Source organism: Hemitrygon akajei, unplaced genomic scaffold, assembly GCF_048418815.1.
Source record: "Hemitrygon akajei unplaced genomic scaffold, sHemAka1.3 Scf000044, whole genome shotgun sequence".
Taxonomy (NCBI): domain Eukaryota; kingdom Metazoa; phylum Chordata; class Chondrichthyes; order Myliobatiformes; family Dasyatidae; genus Hemitrygon; species Hemitrygon akajei.
This window is the reverse complement of record NW_027331930.1, coordinates 6,703,837-6,722,657: the sequence shown is the minus strand read 5'-3', so window position 1 is coordinate 6,722,657 and position 18,821 is coordinate 6,703,837.

The following is an 18,821-nucleotide window of genomic DNA, read 5'->3' as shown; positions in this document are numbered from 1 at the left end:
TTTTTGGATCATTGGGCTGTCTTTTAAAGTGCATCACCATACACGACCTGGCACTGTATTCCATCTGCCATTTCTTTCCTCTTTTTCCTCAGGTGGCTGAGTCCCTTTGCAACCTCTCTGCTTTCTCAAAGCTACCTGCCCCTTCACCTATCTTCATATCGTCTGCAAACCCTGCGCAAAGCCATCATTCAATTCGCTGACATATAATGTAACAGTGATCGGTCCCAACACAGACGTCTGTGGAACAACACCAGGCACGGCAGCCAAGCGAGAAAAGCCTCCCTTAATTCAGACACTTTGCATTCTGTTAGTCAGACAATGCTAGAATCTTCCCTGTTTGTTAAGCAGCCTCATGTCCGGCACCTTGTTACCCTCGGGATCTGAACCAAGCAGCTGAGAGATTGCGGAGGCGTTAATAATGATCTTTCCAGAATTGGTAGGTTCTGGAGAAGTACCAGATGACTGGAAAATTGCAAATGTTGCTCTGCTATTTAAGAAGGGTGGAAGGCGGCATAAATGAAACTATAGACCCGTTAGCCTGACACCAGTGTTTAGAAACTTGTTGGGAACGATTGTTAGGGATAAGATCATGGAGTACCTGGAGGCCCATGACGAGATAGGCCAAAGGCAGCATGGGTTCCTGAAAGGAAAATCCAGCCTGATAAAGACCTACTACAATTTCTGAGGTAATTACAAGCTCATAGACAAAAGAGATGCAGTAGATATGGTGTATTTGGAATTTCCTAGCAAGATAGGAGCCCATGGAAATACAGGGAACTTAATAGCGCAGGTGGAACACTGGCTGATCGGCAGAAAACAGAGAGTGGAAATATGGGGTCCCATTCTGTCTGGCTGTCAGTGGAAATTCACAGGTCTCGCTTTTGGGAATGTTGCTTTTTACGTTGTACTGTACTGTACATGAACACCTGGATGTATGATATTGTAGCCAGTAGAGAGACTTGGGTGCAGAGGGGCACTATTGGCCGCTCCATATTTCGAGTTTCCATTGCATTAGACGCGACAGATCGCGGGGGATTAAAGCAAGAGGGGTGGTGCTGCTATTCTGGGAAAAATACTACAGCAGCACTCAGTCAGGCCAGGCTGAAAAAATCCTCTAATGATGCGTTTTGCATGGAACCGATGTATAAATAAAAAAACTATGACCTCGTTCATGGGTCTGTATTACAGAGAACTCAACACCCCGGGGATTTAGAGGAACAAATTTGCAGAGAGATCGTAGATCGCAAGAAACATAAGGTTGGTGTTATAGTGGGATATTAGTTCCCTTGCAGTTCAGGTGCAAATCGTTCCTTCTGTGCAGATCCCAAAATGTTCCTTTACATACATCTGTCAGCTGCTGTCTATCACAGAGACTGGGAACAAAATAAAACCTTTCTGGTTGATTTCCAGTAACTCGTGGTTTTCCAGAAGTGACTGTGCTGGGACCATTTCTTTTTAACCTCCTTTTCAGTGACTTGGATGACGCATTTGATGGGTTTGTGGCCAGAATCGTCAGACTGTGAGGTCACTGTGCGTGAATGGGAATAGATGGACATATCCAGAGACCCATTATTCGGTGGCATTCCGAAATAGTTCTTTGACTGACATTCAGCAGGCCATTGAGGAACTGAGTTAGATTCAATTTTGTTATGAACATGGAAATAACTGCAACTGGAGAGAGTGCGATACTTGATCTGCGATTAGAGAATGAGAGAGAGGAGTAGCAAAAGTTTGTGTAGAGAACACTTTGCATCTAGTGACCACAAGGTCATTTGTTTCACGGTAAACACGCATAAAGTTAGGTCTGGTGTGCGGGGTGAGGTTTTAACTTGGAGAAATGTCAACTTTATTACTATAAGAAGTAATCTGTCAAGTGTGGATTAGGACAGGCTTTAACATGTCAGAGATGGAAAACGGTGTTCTGACATGGGACTATTGTGGAATTGAGTGTGAAGTGGCGGCGAGAAGGGGGTCTTGTTTGGGAAAAGGTGAAGTGGCAGTGGAGGGAGTGGGAAGCACAGAGAGGCGTTCAGTAATGATGAACAAGCCAACTGATTGGAATCAACTGACCTTTGTTTGGTGTCTCAGGGATGGACATGACCGCATTATCATCAGCACCACCCTCTCTTCTCTCTGATTCCTCCTCTGCCACCTGTCCCACGTCCCTCCGCCGCCCCCCTCCCCAGTGTTGTTGCATCATCGCCTTTCCCGACATCGCTTTCTCCCGCCAGAGATATAAACTCGCTCTCCAATGCGCGGATTGTCAAATACAGTCTGAGCATGCAAACTATGTAATATGTATATTACCTGATGTATGTGAATAAAAACAATTTGGAATTGTGGATATGTGTGCTAATAGGCTAGTAGATGATGTGGAAACCGGTAGTGTTGTAAACAGCATAAAAGACAGGCAAAGCGTGTAGTGGAATTTAGATCAGTTGTAGCCGTTAGACCATAAGAAATAGGAGCAGAATTAGGCTCATCAAATCTGCTCCTGCTGATCCATTGTTCATCACAGCCCCAATCTCCTGCAAATAGAAGGAAGTGCATGCCCTCATCCCAATCATTTTCATTTTCCACACAACACGTCCTAATCACAGTCTTGAGGGTAGAATGAAACCTCTCCAAGACTCCTTGCGATTCTGGATGGTATGCAAATGAGGTGATCTTCTTAGCTCCCAGTTTATAAACTATCTGTTGAAACAATCCTTGATCAGATTGTTTTTCCTTAGGCAACCAAAAATAAGTAAAGAATTTTATAAGAGCCTTTGTTGCAGTTATAGTTGTTATATTCCTAAGTGGTACTGCCTCTGGAAGCCTAGACGCAGTGCACATGATAGTCAGCAAGCACTGACAGCCAGTTTTTGCTTTTGGTAATGATCCTACACAATCTATAATAATATTGGAAAACGGTTCACCGAATGCGGGAATAGGTTGCAGCGGGGCCACTGGAGTAACTTGATTAGGCTTACCCACAATTTGGTAAGTATGACACTTTCTGCAAAACGTCGCCACATCTTTTCTCAAACCAGGCCAGTAAAAATATTTTAAAATCTAGTCCACAGTTTTCCTTAACCCTTGATGTCCACCCAAGGGCACTTTGTGGGCTAAAGTTAAACTTTAGGAACAACGACCTGGTGAACAATATTCCATTCATTAATTGTAGGAATTTTAGGTGGTCTCCACTTCCTCATCTATACCCCTTTCACAAAATAATATTCTACAGGCACCTTATCAATTTCACTATCCGGTAGAGCTTGTTCTTTTAATTTGATAATCTCAGGGTCTCCACTCTGCTCTGCTATAATCACCTTCTAAGACAGAGACAAATCTTCATGGTCAGACTTACTCCAAGAATCTTGTTCAAACAATGAAGGTAAGAAAGTTTCTGACAAATCTTCAAAACACGAATCATGAGTTGAACAATCATGAGTAACAACCTCATTCTGCACATCAATCTTTTTAGCATTAGATCGAGTTATAACACAGGAGGAATCTGTGTTAGAATCCATCCGTGGCTCCTCTGAATTTATTGTCAAATGCACTTCAGGAAAAAATTTGTCCACCTGCCAAGTTATTTCCTAACAATAAAGAAATATCATTCACAGGCACTCTAGGTTGTAGTCCTACTTTAACAAGTCTTGTAACTAACCCTGACTTTAAACGTACTCTATGCAAATGTACAGGCATAAGTGCACTCCCAACACCTCGTGTATAATTTACCTCACCAGTATCAGATTCATCATTAAACTTTAACACACTGTCTAACATCAGTGATTGAGAAGCTCCAGTATCCCTAAAGATTTTTATTGACACAGGAGTAGATCCTTCTTTCAAGGATACAAATCCTTCAGTTATAAAATGATCATATCCCTTCTTAAATTGGTCAGACTCTAAGAAAGCTTCATTTGTGTTTATGAAACCTGTGGATTTACAAGTGTTTCAGCATGTTCCACACAAGCAGCTGGGACTGTTTCCTTCTTCTTTTTCAATCGGAAACAGTTAGCTCTTACGTGACCAGGTTTCTTACAATAATTACAAATGGCACCAAACTGTCTTTCCTACACAGGTTTACCTTCCGCCTTACCTTTCTCACTAATTTGTGATTTAATTTCTGGTTTAACTCAATTCTCTGTGTTATTTTGTCTTTTAAAAGTTCTGCCCTGTGGAAATTTATTCGTATATGTTAAAGCATACTCCTCAGCTAATTTAGCAGAGTCCTGCAATGTAGCAGAATCTCTCTGATTTCAGGGATCCTCCTTTTAAATTCCTCCATTAAAATCAGCTCTTTCAATTTATTATAGTCCCAACACACAGCTTTATCGTGGGCAAATTCCACATTAGTTATTTCCACAGATTTCTTCAAATTTCTGAATCTTTCTCTGTATGCCTCCGGAACTAACTCATATGCCTTTAATATGTGCAGTTTCACAGTATCATAATCAAGTGCTTGCTCAGCAGTTAAAGCTGTATAAAGTTGTTGTTCTTTGTCTTTAATTACACTCTGTAACAACACTGACCATTTCTATTTCGGCCACTCTGAAATCAGAGCAATAGTTTCGAAATGTTGAAAATATTTCTCTACTACTGTTTCATTAAAAGGAGGGACCAATTTAATTTCCTGACTAACAACAAACGTTTTTCTAGAACCAGAGGACTGGTTCTCGGACCTTAATTCCACCATCGTAAAATCAAATTCCCTCTTTTTTATTTCCAGCTTCTAATCGACTTAGTTCCAAATTAGCTTCCAATTGTTTCTGATTTAACTCAGCTTCAATGTTAATCTTTTCTAACGCTACTTGTTCCAATTCTAACTGGATCGCTGCTTTACTTACAGGGAACTAATCTAAAATCGTTTCATCAAACACATCCAGATCTATGTAGTGCTCCGCGGTTTTCCTCTGAATTACAGGCTTTGTTGTAAATTTCGAAATACCTTTAAGTTCCAACCTGCTAGCAATCTCAAATACATCATTTTATTTTCGCCTTCGCTAACAACTCTGGGTCTGGCGATGCGAGGAAGTCGTCAATATTCATTGTTGCCGAATACCACTCACCAGCCAATCCAACAAAAGAATCGGGTATTCCCTTTTTCCAAAACGCCGATGCTACTGAAAAGGGGTGCGCGCGGGCTTGCCGATGGTCGCGGATTAGGTTGTCCCGCCGGATTTGGGGTTGCACATCAATCTGTGGTGCATGCGGATGTGGATACTGTAGAGAGAGTGCAGAGCAGATTTACAACGATGTTGCCAGCATTGGAGCAGTACTCTATAAGAATAGATTGCTTGAACGTAGCTTTTTCTCCTTGGAGCGACGGAGTTTGAGAGGTGACCTGATAGAGGTTTATAGGATGAAGAGGGTCAATGAATGCATTTATAGTCAGAGGCTTCTTCTCAGGCTGAACTGGCTAACACGAGAGGCATAGTTTTAAGGTGATTGGAAATAGGTACCGAGAGAATGTCAAGGGTATTTATTTCTGAACAGAGTGGTGGGTGTGTGGAATACACTGCCGACGGCGGCAGTGGAAGCGAATACAATATGTATTTCGGAATCCAATGGCTTAAGTATGGAGACCCAAGATGTATTTGTGCCTAACAAATTCTGGGCTCATCAACTTGATTAAATTTATTGACTCGTTGATAAGACAGACGGATGAGGGCACAATCATGGATGTTGTCTACGTGGATTTCAGTGAAGTGTTTGACTAAATCCCGCATGGCCGGAGTGTCCAGAAGATGAAGACGCAGGGAGTCCACAGCGAATTGGCTGTTCGGATTCAGAACTGCTCGGTTCATGGAAGACAGAGGTTAGCGGTTGAAGGGACTTTTTTCAGCTGGAAACCTATAATTAGAGCTGGGTGTGTATGAATAAGCTGGATGAAGATGCGGATTGGTGGATAAGTAAATGAGCGGATGATGTCTGATTGGTGAGGCTTTGGACAGTGTAAAGAATACAGTACGATATAGACACGGGCAGAGAAGTGGCAGATAGAAGTTAACTCCGATAAATACAATGAGATAGTATACTGTTAAAGACAAGATTAGTAATAGAGTTGCTGAGCATAGAGATCTTGGGATCAATAGTCATATCTCCCTGAGAGTGTCGATACCGGTCGATAAGGTGACGATGAAGACTTATGGAATGCTTCGTCGAGGCACTGAGTTGAAAAGTTGGGGGATTACGCTGCAGGTTTATAACTTGCTGGTTAGGCCGGAATTGGAGTATTGCAAAGAGCTGTGGTCACCCCGCTATAAAAAGGATGTTTTGGGGAGGGTGGAGAAGAGATTTGCAAGGTCACTGACTGGTTTAGAGGACATATCACGAGAGTCTGGACAGACTTCATTTGTTTCGCCTGGATCGTTGGAGCCTGAGGGGAGATCTGATCGAGGTTTCAAAGATTATGAAAGGCATGGATTGAGTGGACAGAGTATACCCGATTCTCAGTGTTGAAATATTTTCTGCTCCTCTCCCTCACACACTCTCTGATACACACGGACAACCTTTCTCGTTATCCTCTTGTGAGCCATATGCCTGCTGCTCCCAATATGCATGTCAATGGGACAACCGTCCGAGAGAAATAGCTTGGAGACGAGACAGTGAAAGTGACGATCTGGAGCCCGGGCTAGATCCACTGAAGCTGTATCTGGGTTGCGCTCAGGGCGCGTCTTTATTAATCAACTGAAGCAAAAAGATGACAGGGTATTTCACCGCGCTGATGACCTGTTCTCTGAATTTCGACTGAGTCACCGCGTAAATAAATGTGTTTGTGCACAAGCTGAAATTCCTCATCAAAACGCCGACCGCATGAAATATCCATTCGGAATCATTGAAATTGAAACCATTTCCTCTGACCTGGTAATATATGAAATTCACAACGCAGGTCATCCACAGGAGGATGAAGCTGCCGGAGAGGAAAAGAGTAAAAGCACAGACCTCCTGCTGCTCTCCATCTCCGGGTCACTGCGGTTCTCCCCCTTGCTCTGACCCTTCAGCCTCTTACGGACCCGACTGGCCACTAAAATATGTCTGTCTGTCAGAGCGTTGAGCAGGAGGATCATAACGAAAGGGAGGAACGGAATTAAAACCTTATCGAGCCAAGCATAACCTACCCACCCGGGGTCAGTGAAATAATTGCTCTTAAGTTTACAAAGCCACGGTACATTGTCTATAATCGCTCTGGGTTTCCAGATGAAGAAGCGGGGAACGTTGTTCAGACTAGATAAAACGCCGGTTGTTGTCAGAACCACAGCCGCAGTTTTCCCGGTGCAAAATTTTGTTTTCAGCTTCTGACAGCAAATGGCGACAAACCGATCAAAGGTGAAAGTAACGGTGAACCAGACAGAACAGTATGTGACGACGAACCTCAGTGCCTCGATACCACTGCACACGGGGGTGATGTTCAGAAACCACGACAGAAGGTAATATTTTTTTATCCGATACAAAATGACCTCGAAGACAATAGTCAGTAGATCCGCCGCTGCCATGGCCACCAGGTAGCGAGTGGTGCAGGTAGAGAGGCCGCACTTTCCCCGGGATAGGATCACAATCGTCACGAAATTTACTGGAGAGAGAGGGAGAGAGAGGGGTGGCGGAAGAGAGAGAAAAATTGCTGACATTACTGAACTCATATACTCTAGCAATTAACACACGGGGTGATGCTCAAAAGAACACTGGACATAAAGTAATATTTTTTTCATTCGATACAAAATGACCTCGAAGACAATAGTCAGTAGATCCGCCGCTGCCATGGCCAACAGGTAGCGAGTGGTGCAGGTAGAGAGGCCGCACTTTCCCCGAGACAGGATCACAATCGCCACTACATTCACTGGGCAGAGAGAGAGAGGGGGGGGGGAGGGGAGATTGCAGACATTACTGAACTCATATACTCTGGCAATTAGCAGCATCAGTTTTCAGCCAAAGATCAGGAATACGAGAGTGCGTAAGCGGCTGCTGACGTCCCTTTACCGTGGAGATAAAATGATGTGTGACAAGTCACCGAAGTTAAAACGGTGTAAATCCGATTCTGGTCGCTGACGGATCCGGATTCGCTGATTTAACCGTGCCTGACTAGGCCTCTATAAACAGGGATGAGGAGGGATCCGGAAAGAAGCAACGCTCACGAAGTACTGGAGGGACTCAGCAGCTCAAGAAGCATTTCTCCGAGTGAACCGGCACTGAACGTTTTGGGGCGAGACTCATCGTCATGGCGAAGCCTTGCCCCAATTCTCAACTTAGTAACGAAAGGCGGAGTGCCCCCATTAACGGACTCATTCCAGAGCGCAGATCAATTCGATAACACAAGGCACCAGGTCTGTGGACCCTGGCACAGATTATCAAACCCTATAATTGACCAACAGGCAGTGGAATGCTGCTGGGAGAGACAAAACGGTGAAACATGAAGCACAAGATTAGGTGTTCAATCTGATCAATAACTCAGTGAACATCACGATATAAAACCCTCCCGGCAAAAGTCCGGAATAATTACCGTTAAAGCCCTTCCAGTCAGACCTTCCCTGAGAGCTGCCTGTCTCCAGCACTGATACCACTTCGGAACAGCGGCTCAGTAAATGCAAGGACAACGTTCGAGACCATCCCTTGTGGCAGAAGACAGACAGACATCTTCTTTCGCTTGTCATTACATAAGAAAACTCAGCATGTAGAATTGACAGAACTGATATCTCTCACGGATATGTGTCCAATGATCGTAAACGTCATCGAGCCGGAAGCTTGTAAAATGACCATAAACAGTTCACAAAGGTTAACAGTCAGAAATACCGAACGCGAAGGCAGCGCACTCACCGGGAACTCCAATGACGGCAATGAACATATACAATATTTTCTGTACAATCCTGTAACTATCCAACATTGAAGGCATTTTCTTCTCCAATGCGACAGCCGATCTCTCTGAATGAAATGTTAAGGCAGCATAAGCCTTGGGTTTTTAATACCATTCAGCGACTCCACGGGGATGGATTTTGAAATAAAGATTTTTAAACTATTTCCTAACCGATTACGTCAGACACGGCAATCCCTGCTGTGACAGATTGTGATTGATTGTAAACAATGGATAATGCGATTGTACTAACGCGTGTAAATTGCGAACAGCATTCACCCAGCGAAGGGAACATTGTTTCAAACACCATCAGACGCAGCTCACCACTGTTTGTGTGTGTCGGTGTGACATTCATCCAGCGAAGGGAACATTGTTTCAAACACCATCAGACCCGGCTCACCACTGTTTGTGTGTGTCGGTGTGACTTTCATCCAGCGGTTGACGATTTCGTACAAGAGACCGCAGAGAGTCAAAGGACCGCACGCTCTGATTTTCCACCAATTGTGAACGCACCTCATCTGAGTGTAACCTCAAACACGAGAAAGTCTGCAGATGCTGGACATCAAATAAACCCTCACATTTCCATTCTGCTTCCCATTCCCATTCCAACACATCAGTACACAGAGACCACACACAATTTGGACAACACCACAGCAACCCCGTTCACCATTCTCAATATCAGAGAAATGTACACAGACAGACGGACATACTTTATTGATCCCGAGGGAATTTGGGTTTCGTTACAGTCGTAAAGACTGTATATTTCGTAGAAATATAGCAATATAAAACCATAAATAATTAAATAATAATAAGTAAATTATGCCAAGTGGAAATTAGTCCAGGACCAGCCTATTGGCTCAGGGTGTCTGATACTCCGATGGAGGAGTTGGAAAGTCCTATGACGCTCAGTGTAACATCTCGGTGGAATGAGTCTCTGGCTGAATGTACTCCTGTGTCTAACCAGTACATTATGGAGTGGATTGGAGACATTGTCCAAGATTGCATGCAACTTGGGCAGCATTCTCTTTTCAGACACCACCGTCAGAGAGTCCAGTTCCACCCCCACAACATCACTGGCCTTACAAATGAGTTTGTTGATTCTGCTGGTGTCCGCTACCCTCAGCCTGCTGCCCCAGTACGCAACAGCAAACATGATAGCACTGGCCACCACAGACTCGTAGAACATCCTCAGCATCGTCCGTCAGCTGTTAAAGGACCTCAGTCTCCTCAGGAAATAGAGACGGTTCTGACCCTTCTTGTAGACAACCTCAGTGTTCTTTGACCAGTCCAGTTTATTGTCAATTCGTATCCCTAAGTATTTGTAATTCTCCACTATGACCGCACTGACCCCTTGGATGGAAACAGGGGTCACCGGTGCCTTAGCCCTCCTCAGGTCCACCACCAGCTCTTTAGTATTTTTCACATTAAGCTGCAAATGATTCTGCGCACACCATGTGACGAAGTTTCCCACCGTAGCCCTGTACTCCGCCTCATTTCCCTTGCTGATGCATCCAACTATTGCAGAGTCATCAGTAAACTTCTGAAGATGGAAAGACTGTGTGCAGTAGTTGAAGCCCGAGGTGTAGATGGTGAAGATAAAGTGAAGAGATGGTGAAGAAAAATATAATCTATATCCTAAAATAGCTCACTTGTGTGTGTGTATCTATCTATCTATCTATCTATCTATCTATCTATCTATCTATCTATCTATCTATCTATCTATCTATCTATCTATCTATCTATCTATCTATCTATCTATCTATCTATCTATGTATATATATAGATATATATTATACAGCAGCAGTCAGGAAAAAATTCAAAATTACACTAAATCACAAAATAAATAAACAGTGCAAAACAGGACTACTGAGGCCGGGTTTCCCCTTTCACCTTGAATACATGTTTTCTGCTATTAGGCCTTTAATCCTCCGGCTGTCCGCTCTGTCTGTGCTTTTGACCAGCTGACACTCCCACATGCACATGAGATTATCCCAGAGCAAGGATTTTTTCAGGCTGTTTACAAAATAATTTTCAAGTTTCAAAGTGAAATTATTATTAACGTTTCTTTCAAAGAAACATCTTTGAGATTGGTGACTCACCCACCCCCGCACCCCAACCCCGTGCAATGCTTCAACACCCCCAAATCCGTGCGCACCCATAATCACCAAAGCACCCCTAAATCTGCGCACGTCCACAATTCCGCCCGGGCCCAAAATCCCTTTGCAACCCAAATCGTTTTGCACTCCCATTACCACATGCACCTCAGATTAGCCTTAAGCAGAATAATTTCAAAACTGTTCACAAACTATCTGCCTCCTGCTTAGAAAACAGAAAGAACCAAGTTCAAATTGAAAGTGATTTTATTAATAGTCAATTTAAACTGACAATATCCTGATATTCGTCACAACCCTGCATCCACCGGCACCCCGAAATCACTGCACATCCGATATGCCTGTGCACCTCCAGCTTTTTGCTGACACGACCTAAATCTGCACGCATTCCCAAAGCAATGTACATCCCAAAACCCGCTGACGCACCCATATGAACATTTGATTATTCCAGAGAAAGAATTATTTCATACAGTTCACAAAATAGGAGCCCCCGCCTTAATGATATAGGGTTGGAATATTGTTCAAAATTGAACAATATTATTAAAAATTACTTTATGAACAAGAACGGATAGAAAAAAAACTATTGTGATATTTCTCACGACCCCTCATCCCCTAACACCCCCTGATCTGTGTACACACCCATGTCCGTGATGATCACTATCTTCGACGGCACACCCTCAAATCTGCACACATCCGGAAATCTGTGCACCCCCACAAACGCGCTGACACCCGCATATTCACATTTCCTTACCCCAGAGGAAAAAAAAATCAAACAGCTCACAAAATCGCTACCTCCACTTTAAAGAAATAATAAAAACAACTTTCAGCTTAAATGCGTTTATAGATATATTAATAAAGAATCTATAAATCAAACAATCTTAATATTCGCCACTTCTCCAAAAACACCAACACTCGACATTTATTAACACAGACTCTGTAAATGAAACAGCTTTGAGATTCGTCACGACCCCACATCCAGGGACACCCACAGATCTTTGTGTACCAATCTGAGCCGACACATACATAAATCTGCGTACATCCCGGCCTCCGCACGTACCCCCAGCTTGGTTCCTCGTTCTTGGGGCGGAGGGAGGACTTAAGAAGGGTATTTTTGAAGAAGAAGAGCTGTGTTAAATTTAATTGGGTTTGATGACAATGGTAGGATGAAGATTATTCCATGCTTTAATTGTGTGGGGGAAGAATGAATTGCTGTACACATCTGACTTGGTAGTTACTATTTCAAATTGAAATGATTGCCCTCGTCTGCTCCTAATAGGTTTGGGTTTGGTGATTGGCCGTCTACGTCTAACTGACCATTTAACATTTTGTGAAAACAGGTCGGAAGGTGCGCCTCACGTCTGTCTTGGACAGAGTTATACTTTAGTGAATTCAAAAGTTAGGTAACACTCGTTTCTCTCTCATAGGTATTTGTGACAACTCGGGCTGCCTGTCTTTGGACTCGCTCGAAGGAAGAAGGGTTTTTGTTTGTGTCTGGGTCTGTTACATACGCACAGTTTGAACACGGGACAGTGGGATGATGTAATGGTCTTGTGAGTGGGATGAAGTAACTGTCTTATCACCGTGAGGTGATGTTATGTAACGTGATGGCAGGCTCTAAACCGCATTTAAATCAACCCGCGGTTTGTGACGGAGTTCTCATTTTTATTTTTATGCAACGTTGTTGTTCCCGGTCGGAGTTGTGAGGCTCCACCGCATTGTTTGATACACGTTTATACAGTCCGGTATGGGAGAGTGAATTTCCCTCCGGATCGATAAAGTATGTCTAAAGGCATTACCAGAATTATCCGAGTTCAAAGGATTGGATAAAATTAATGTCGTTCAGCGTCTTGGGAATGATCGACCTTTATTTTTACTTCGTTCAGGAATTGTGGCATGTACATTTGAGTTGAACCGCTGCAAAGTCAGGAAGGTTTGTACAGTGACCACCCTCCAGTCAATAGGTCAGTTCCTTTTATTTCCTCGTGAGTTTTGCGAACAAGGCAACTCCCGGCTGTGGAATCGGCAGGTCGTCGGTACTTTGAAGGAATCGTTTGTTTCGGGGAAGTTTCTCCTTACTGATTGTATAAATCACATGGACTTTTGAGTCTGTGCTTGGATGAGAGCTCGTTAAGAACAGTTTCTAAGTTTGAATGTTCGTGCCGCCTAGCTGTTAACTTCCAGATAAGTTAGTTGTTTATTTACTTTTCTAAGCTTGAGCAGAGGTTAGTAAGTCTCGGGTTTTGTTTTAAAACCTCTCTCAGTTTCATATTCATTGCTGCAGCATTCGTAACAGGTCCCGTACAGCAGCTGTATATTCCAGATGTGGCCTAACAAGGCTGAGGTACAACTTCTCCTTGGCCGAAGTTGAACAATGATGAAAATTGCCTCTCGGAAGATTCAGGACTCCTGTTACATTCACTGCTGCATGATGCGCCTAACCATTCCAACGCAGATCATTCTGGAGTTTGATGCCAAGGTACTTGATCTGTTTGGTTTCTTCTAGGGTGACACCCGGGATTTTATTTGATGTTTTACCTGGTTTTCTCTTCCTGGTGACGCGCATGGTTTCACATTTGGAAGGATTGAACTGTGCCCCATCGTTGTGACAACTCAACCATATCATCAAGATCTTTTTGGAGAGCATCTTCATCATCAGCTGACCTCATTGGACGGTATATCACACAGTCATCAGCAAAAAGTCTAGTGGTGCTTGTGACTTTTTCGTGAATGTCATTAATGTAAAGTGAAAACAAATGTGGGCGCGCCACTGTGCCCTGGGGTGTACCACTTAATAACGGACGCCATTCAGAGCTTTTTCCCATTCGCGCACACACGCTGAAGACGTTTGGTCAAGAAACTGGAAATCCATCTTTTAGCATTAAAGCGAACACCGTGGAAGTCGAGCTTCCGAAGTAATCTTTGTTGGGGAATGACACTGAATGCTTTAGAGAACCCGAGCACTACTAAATCAATGGCTGCTTGACATTAAAAATCCGCATGCAACCCGAAATTCGTGCGCAAATCTTGATACGCCGAGAGATGCAGATCTGTGTGTAACCCCAAATCTATGTGCACCCCATGTTTGGCAGCTCATCCCTAAATCTGCGCACATCAACAAATCCGTGTTCACTTCCATGTTCGACAACCCACTCCCAAATATACGCTCATCGTCAAATAGGAGGGCACCCCAGGAGCAAAAAGTTGCACCAGAAACCCGCTGACAACCCCACAGATTATCCCAGAGGAAACAGATCACAACCATAAAACGCATGAGCTGAGGTCAAAGTTCAAATTAGATTTATTATTAACGTATCTATAAATTTTAAAAATTGAGATTAGTCACATCTCCAAATCTGCAGACGCCCCACATCCGTGATGAACCCAAAATCGAGGCGCGCCTCCAAATCCGTATGCGCCCCTATAACTATGCACATCCCGAAACCCGCTGATAAACCCACATGCTAGTGAGATTATCCCAAAAGAATTATTCCAACTACTTCACAAAATGACTGCCTCCACGTTAAAAAAGCAAGCACAGAGTTCAAAGTTATTAAACAATCTATCAATGAAACAACTTTGAGACTCGTCACAACTGCATACTCGCAGTCACCACAAATTGTCAGAGCCCCGAAATCATTTGTACCCCCAAATCCGTGTGGATATTATTCGTTTGGCAGTCTTTGTGTGTAGATTCTCGTGGATTTTATTGCATTTCTCTTCGCCACTGAAAGTGAATCAAGGTAGTAGAAGGTGAGATGCACTTACTTTAATAATAAAGTTAATTTAATGTTTGAATAGAAACTCAAACACACAGACACACCTGGGCACGGACACAGACACGCACACAGAGAAATGGAATCTCACTCTCTCTTTCTCTCTCTCTCTCAGACACACACACACACACACACACAAACACACACACACACACACACACACACACACACACACACACACACACACACACACACACACACACACGCATACAAACTCACAGGCAGACATACACGACATTCACGGAATCGCGCACACCCAGCAGACAGTAGAATCCGACTAAAGCACGACAGGATCAGGCACGCAACATAACAGATACAGACACACACAGCAATAGACCTACACAATCACACTAGACACACACACAGGCAGTCAGAGGCCAGGCAATTATAGATAGATAGATAGATAGATAGATAGATAGATAGATACTTTATTCATCCCCATGGGGAAATTCAACTTTTTTCCAATGTCCCATACCCTTGTTGTAGCAAAACTAATTACATACAATACTTAACTCAGTAAAAAATATGATATGCATCTAAATCACTATCTCAAAAAGCATTAATAATAGCTTTTAAAAAGTTTAAGTCCTGGCGGTAGAATTGTAAAGCCTAATGGCATTGGGGAGTATTGACCTCTTCATCCTGTCTGAGGAGCATTGCATCGATAGTAACCTGTCGCTGAAACTGCTTCTCTGTCTCTGGATGGTGCTATGTAGAGGATCGTTCAGAGTTATCCATAATTGACCGTAGCCTACTCAGCGCCCTTCGCTCAGCTACCGATGTTAAACTCTCCAGTACTTTGCCCACGACAGAGCCCGCCTTCCTTACCAGCTTATTAAGACGTGAGGCGTCCCTCTTCTTAATGCTTCCTCCCCAAAACGCCACCACAAAGAAGAGGGCGCTCTCCACAACTGACCTATAGAACATCTTCAGCATCTCACTACAGACATTGAATGACGCCAACCATCTAAGGAAGTACAGTCGACTCTGTGCCTTCCTGCACAAGGCATCTGTGTTGGCAGTCCAGTCTAGCTTCTCGTCTAACTGTACTCCCAGATACTTGTAGGTCTTAACCTGCTCCACACATTCTCCATTAATGATCACTGGCTCCATATGAGGCCTAGATCTCCTAAAGTCCACCACCATCTCCTTGGTCTTGGTGATATTGAGACGCAGGTAGTTTGAGTTGCACCATATCACAAAGTCCTGTATCAGTTTCCTATTCTCCTCCTCCTGTCCATTCCTGACACACCCCACTATGGCCGTGTCATCAGCGAACTTCTGCACATGGCAGGACTCCGAGTTATATTGGAAGTCTGATGTGTACAGGGTGAACAGGACCGGAGAGAGTACGGTTCCCTGCGGCGCCCCTGTGCTGCTGACCACCGTGTCAGACCTACAGTCTCCCAACCGCACATACTGAGGTCTATCTGTCAAGTAGTCCACTATCCAATCCACCATGTGAGAGTCTACTCCCATCCCATTTTAGACATGCACACACATGATACGAAAATTGGTGGATGGGAAGGTCGTATTGGTGTAATATAAAGGCTGGAAAAGGAATCAGGCAAACCAGGATAATATGCAAGAAGGTCGCAAACGAAATAAAATGTTGGAAAATACATGGCCATGAAGCTTGGTGGAAAAAATATACGTGCAGACTTTCCTCTAAGAAAGGAGAAAATCCAAACATCTGAAATTGCAAGGGATTTACGAATCCTTCTGCAGAACACCCAAAGGGTTAACTTCCAGGTTGAGTCGTTGGTGAACAATGCAAATGAAATATAGCATTCATTTCGAAGGTCGAGAATATAAGTGCAGAGATGTGGTGCTGAATATTTATAAGGCACTAGGGTGAACTCACTTTGGGTTCGGGGGTGCGCACGTATTACAGATATTTTAATAATAAATGAGATTTGAACACTGAACTACATTATCGCTATTTTACCGTAGAAACAGGTATTATGCGAGCTGTTTGAAATGATTTTTGCTCTGGGATAATCTAATCTACATCTTGGGCGTGCATGGATTTGGGGTTCACTACCATTTGTTGGCATCAGGTGGTTTGGATTGAACACGGACTTGGGGTCACACAGGGTTTTAGGAGTCCCTGCGTTGTTGCGGGTGTGTCGAATCTCAAGGTTATTCACCGACAGATGCTTTCTAAATAAATGCACTTTAAACGCTGTTCTTGCCTTTTAAAGCCATTTGTCCGCAAATATGGGACTGCTGAGTTTGATGTCCATGCATTAGGGTTGGGGAGGGTCGTGGACGAGCCTCCAAATGTTCTGACCGTGACTAAATCACTGAAGAAATTTGAGGGTCTTGTGTATATATGAAAGTATTTATTCATTAACGGAAACAAACTTTTTCTTGAGGGTCCTCTCGGTAGGATCCAGCAAACACAAAATACAGAAGGGGATTATACTCTTGAGGAGAATGGTAAAATGATATAATTTATTTCAATATTTCGTATTTGACAAATGATTCCTTTGAAGTACATATTTACAGTGGAAGCACGTTCAGTTGATGACAGCAACACGAACAAAATGCTGGAGGAACTCAGCAGGCCAGGCAGCAACTATGATAAAGAGTGTTGACGACGTTTCGGCACGGAACCCCTCGGCAGGCATGGAAAGAAAGTTGAGAAGTCAAAGTAAGGAGATGACCTGCTGAGTTCCACCAGCATGTTGCGTGTGTTGCTTGGATTTCCAACATCTGCAGATTTTCTCTTGTTTGTAATTGATGACGACTCAGTAGGCTCAGATACCTTTGTTGGGGCAAACAAACTCACGCAAACGGTCTAAAAATAAAGTCAAGAAATTATTCTGAATCTGTCACCGCGGGAATTGCACCAGTCTGTTGTAATCAGTTTGTAAATAATTTGAGAAGCTTTATTTATAATCTGTTGAAATCTGTCCCTGTGGAGTCGCTAAAGGCGATTAAAAACCCCAGGCATGTGCCCCTCTCCTCCTCCCTCTGTCCCTTCCACACCACTCCCTCCTCTCCTCTCTCTCTCACTTACTCCCTTTCCCCTCTTTTCCTCTCTCTCTCTCTCTCTCTCTCTCTCTCTCTCTCTCTCTCTCTCTCTCTCTGTCTCTCTCTCTCTCTCTCTCTCTCTCTCTCTCTCTCTCTCTCTCTCTCTCTCTCGTGAACTTTACTGGCGATTGTGATCCTGTCTCGGGGAAAGTGCGGCCTCTCTACCTGCACCACTCGCTACCTGGTGGCCACGGCAGCGGCGGATCTACTGACCATTGTCAACGGGGTAATTTTGACTCCAATCAATTGGTATTGCTTTCCGTTGAATTTTCTGGACATCACCCCTGTGTGCAGTGTCCGCGATTCACTAATGTACACAGTCATAGACTGTTCTGTCTGGTTCAGCGTCACTTTCACCTTTGATCGGTTTGTCGCACCGGGAAAACTGTGGCTGTGGTTCTGACAACAACCGGTATACTATTCTGTCTGAAAAACGTTCCCCGATTCTTCACACGGGAACCCAGCGTGATCATCGACAATATGCCGTGGTTTTGTAGAACCATGGACAGTTATTACACTGACCCTGGATGGAGAGGGTATGACTGGCTCGATACGGTTTTAACTCCGCTCCTCCCTTTCGCTGGGATCCTGCTGCTCAACGCTCTGACAGTCAGACACATTTTAGTGGCCAGTCGGGTCCGTAAGGGGCTGAAGGGTCAGAGCAAGGGGGCGAACCGCAGTGACTCGGAGATGGATAGCAGGAGGAGGTCTATGGTTTTACTCTTCACCCTCTCCGGCAGCTTCATCCTGCTGTGGATGACACTGGTTGGAAATTTCATATATTATCAGGTCTCAGGAAAAGGATTCGAATTCAGTGATTCTGAATGGATTTTTCACTACGTCGGGTTTTTCCTGATGAATCTCAGCTGCTGCACGAACACATTTATTTACGCGGTGACTCAGTCAAAATTCAGGGAGCAGGTGATCAGCGCGGTGAATTATCTCGACACCTCGGTGCTTCAGTTCATCAATAAAGCCGCGTCCTGAGCACGAGCCAATGCGGCCGCTGAGTCTCGAGCCCGGGCTCCGGTTCCTCTCATTCACTGCCTGATGGCCAAGGTGTTA